Raw genomic sequence first — 4,585 nt, 5'->3', positions numbered from 1 at the left:
CCGAGCACAAGCTGCACATTTGAGCCGACGCGAAGCCAGTCAAGCAACCTCTCCGCCGGCTGTCGGAGGAGAAGAGAAGAATTGTGGGTGAAGAGATAGCCCGGCTCTTGGCAGCCGGTTTCATTATGGAAGTGTTTTTCCCGGAATGGCTTGCCAACCCGGTTCTAGTGTTGAAGAAGAACAACAAGTGGCGCATGTGTATAGATTATACTAGCCTGAACAAAGCCTGCCCCAAAGATCCGTTCGCCTTGCCTCGGATTGATCAAGTGATAGACTCCACAGCCGGATGCGAGCTGTTGAGTTTCTTGGATGCCTACTCTGGCTACCACCAGATCAAGTTGGACCCAGCCGACCGCCAGAAGACCGCTTTCATCACGCCATTCGGAGCTTTCTGCTACCTGACAATGACATTCGGCTTGAGAAATGCCGGTGCCACTTTTCAGCGTTGCATGCAAAAATGCCTCCTCAAGCAACTCGGCAGAAATGCCCACGTCTACGTAGACGATATCGTGGTGAAGACGGAGAAGCGCGGCACCCTGCTGGAAGACCTCAGAGAAACATTTGCCAACTTGCACCGGTTCCAGATCAAGCTCAACCCCGAGAAATGCGTGTTCGGAGTGCCAGCCGGCCAGCTCCTAGGCTTTTTGGTCTCCGAACACGGCATCAAGTGCAATCCAGTGAAGATCAAGGCCATCGAGAGAATGGCGATTCCTACCAAGCTACGAGACGTCCAGAAGTTTACCGGGTGCCTGGCCTCCCTAAACCGTTTCATCAGCCGGCTAGGAGAGAAGGCTCTCCCCCTGTACCGACTCATGAAGAAATCCAGCCACTTCGAGTGGAACGACCAAGCGGACCAAGCTTTTCATGAGTTGAAGAAGATGCTGACCACGCCGCCTGTCTTGGCGGCGCCGACTGAGAAAGAGCCCATGCTCCTGTACATCGCCGCGACTAGCCGAGTGGTCAGCACAGTCATTGTGGTCCAACGCCCAGAAGAAGGCCGAGCTCAGTTAGTCCAGAGGCCAGTGTATTATTTGAGCGAAGTGCTGTCCACCTCGAAGCAAAACTACCCGCACTACCAGAAGATGTGCTACCTCGCCGCCCAGAAGCTGAAACCCTACTTTCAAGAGCATCCCATCACGGTCGTATGCACTGCCCCGCTGGCCAAGATCATAGGCAGCCGGGATGCATCCGGCCGGGTGGCCAAGTGGGCCATTGCGCTGGCTCCTTTCACGATTTTCTACTAGCCCCGCACCGCCATCAAGTCCCAAGCATTGGCCGACTTCCTTGTCGACTAGGCCGAGACCCAGTACCTCCCGCCGGCTCCCGACTCCACTCATTGGCGGATGCACTTCGACGGGTCCAAGATGCGCACCGGCTTGGGAGCCGGCATCGTCCTCACCTCTCCCAAGGGCGATAAACTCAGATATACATTGCAAATCCACTTTGCCGCCTCCAACAATGTGGCCGAGTACAAGGCGCTCATACATGGGCTCCGGCTGGCCAAAGAGCTTGGCATCCGCCGGATCCTATGCTATGGCGACTCGGATTTGGTTGTCCAACAATCATCTGGCGACTGGGACGCCAAGGACGCAAACATGGCGAGCTACCGCTTCGTCGTGCAGCAAATCAGCGGATACTTCGAAGGGTGCGAGTTCCTTCACTTGCCACGGGCCGACAACGACCAAGCAGATGCCCTGGCACGAATCGGCTCCACCCGTCAGGCTATACCAACCGGCGTCTCTCTCCAACGACTCCTCAAGCCGTCTCCACAATCAGAGTCCATCTTCATACCGCATGACCCTGACGCAGTCGGATCCGACTTGGGGAACCCAGCAGGCGGCTCGGGGACTTCGACAGGCGGCCCGGGGACTGCCGTAGTCGCACCCGGCTCGGGGACTTCGAAACCCGGCCCGGGGACTGTAGCAGTCGGCCCGGGGACTGCAATGACACAGCAAGCGGCGGCCGACTCCAACTCTTCACCACCCAACCCGCCCACCCTGGTCGCAGTAGCCGTATTGACAGTAGAAGAAGTCGCAGCTCCATCATGGGCCCAGCCCATCCTCAACTTTCTGGTGAATAGAGAGCTGCCGGCTGATGAGACCTCGGTAAGACAAGTTCAACGCTGAGCTGGAGCATACACGATAGTCAACGGAGAACTCGTTAGGCGCAGCATCACTGGAGTCTACCAGCGCTGCGTCGAGCCAGAGAAGGGCATAACAATCCTCAAGGACATCCACCAAGGCGAATGTGGCCACCACGCGGCCTCAAGATCACTTGTCGCCAAAGCTTTCCGCTATGGGTTCTTCTGGCCGACTGCCTTGGAAGACACCAAGGAGTTAGTCAAGTACTGCAAAGGGTGCCAATCTTCAGCTCCAAGCAACACCTGCCGGCTTCTACACTCAAAACCATCCCCCTCACCTGGCCCTTTGCCGTTTGGGGTTTGGACACAGTGGGCCCATTCAAGATGGCGTGCGGCGGCATGACACATCTGCTTGTCGCCGTGGACAAATTCACCAAGTGGATCGAAGCGAAGCCGATCAAGAAGCTGAATGGGCCGACTGCCGTGACATTCGTCACAGATATCACCACCCGGTACGGCGTACCACATAGCATCATCACTGACAATGGCACAAATTTTGCCAAGGGAGCACTGGCGCGTTTCTGTGCGACACTGGGCATCCGACTGGACTTAGCGTCCGTTGCCCACCCGCAGTCAAACGGCCAAGTCGAGCGGGCAAACGGCCTCATCCTCTCCGGCATCAAGCCAAGACTGGTCGTACCATTGAAGCGTTCGGCCGGCTGCTGGCTCGATGAGCTGCCGGCTGTCCTCTGGAGTCTGCGTACTACCCCGAACAAGTCGACCGGCTTCACTCCGTTCTTCCTTGTATATGGTGCCGAGGCTGTCATCCCAACTGACATCGAGTTCGACTCGCCTCGGGTCACCATGTACACGGAGGCGGAGGCCAAGGAAGCACGAGAAGACGGTGTCGACCTGCTGGAAGAGGGCCCGCTGTTAGCACTCAGCCGGTCCGCCATCTACCAGCAGGGTCTGCGCCGTTACCACAACCGGAAGGTCAAGCCAAGGTCCTTCCAAGAAGGCGATCTTGTGCTCCGGCTGATCCAGAGAACAACCAGGCAGCACAAGCTCTCGGCCCCTTGGGAAGGCCCCTTCGTCGTCAGCAAGGCCCTAGGCAACGACTCCTACTACCTCATCGACGCGCAGAAGCCGAAGGCACGCAAGAGAGATGATTCCGGCAAGGAGTCGGAACGACCATGGAACGCCAATCTCCTTCGGAGATTTTACAGTTAAAAGCAGTATGTACCACGCTACCTTTTTGTATTAAGTACAAGACTACGGGCCCCCCGAGGAGCACTCGGGGACTGCCATCTTTTATCTATGTATGACGAGTGTCATACTTATGTTTGTACTATTACATTTGATTTTCTGTCCGGCACCGGGTTCGACCAGTCGGCCCGGGGACTTGCCGCCTTGAGTTATATTAAAGTTCTACCTGCAGTCAGACAAGTAGTGAGCCGGCACCCGAGCCCTCTCTTGTTGAAAGTCACAGCTCGAAGAACCGACTGTCCGATTGGCAAGAGCCAAAGGCAGGAAAGGATGCCCACATGAAAAACAGCTAAGGACTAACGAACCTATATAACACAAGCCGGCCTCCCACCACTCCTGCCGGCTGGCCGGCTTCCCATTCATGTTGCTACAATCCAAATAAGCTAGAGTACTTGCCCTCCCAATCGGCCAAGCACTTCCCCAGCCACAGACTGCAGAGCAGCTATCCGACTGGGAAGGCGGCGACCAAGGGAGGGCGGCAAAGGAAATAGCCAAAGGATGAAAAGTAAGAACTATGGGAAGCCAAACACATGCATGATTATATTTACACAAAAAGCCTTGAACAGGCCGGCAGTAAACACAGTCTGAATACACCCCTAGTGGGTGGAACTGCGCAAACTTAACATAAATATTGTTCAAAGAGTAACAGACAGGAAAGCAAAGGCGACAGATCAAGCTAAGGGTGCAGCAGGCGAGCCAGGCTGGTCGATGGAGACGGCGGTGCCGGCTGGAGGAGTGGCCGGCTGGTGGGTCTCGGCTTGGTCATCACCGGCTGCAGGCGGCGCGCTTGCGCGTGCCTCATTGCTAGAGGTGCGGTCAAGCTGAGGCTAGCCGGTTGCTCCGCCATCTGGCACGGTGTCTTCACCGTCCTCTCCCTCCTCCTCCTCGCCCTCGTCGCTGGAGTCGAGCTCCTCCGCCGAGTCCTCCCCATCGGCCGGGTTCAGCCCGAACCACTCCTCCGGCTGAGCAACGCCGTTGTCATCCACCTCAGGAGCAAAGGCGCTGGTGTCGGTGTAATCGGCGATCGCCGAGGAGCGCTGGATAATAGCCGGCCGCACCGCCTCCAGCTCCGTGTCGGCCTCCTGCCGCCAGGTGGCCAGCTGGTCCAAGCTCAGCTCAGGGTACCAGGCTCTGGCGAACTCCAGTGCCCGCCTGGCGCCGCACCGGGCCGCAGAAGCCTTCCAGGCCTTGAAGCAGCCAACCGCTACCTCCAGCCAGTCGGCAGTCCGACTGGGGGTA

The sequence above is a fragment of the Aegilops tauschii genome, chromosome 5 (genome assembly GCF_002575655.3).
Source record: "Aegilops tauschii subsp. strangulata cultivar AL8/78 chromosome 5, Aet v6.0, whole genome shotgun sequence".
Lineage (NCBI taxonomy): Eukaryota > Viridiplantae > Streptophyta > Magnoliopsida > Poales > Poaceae > Aegilops > Aegilops tauschii.
Note: the sequence above shows the minus strand (reverse complement) of the source record.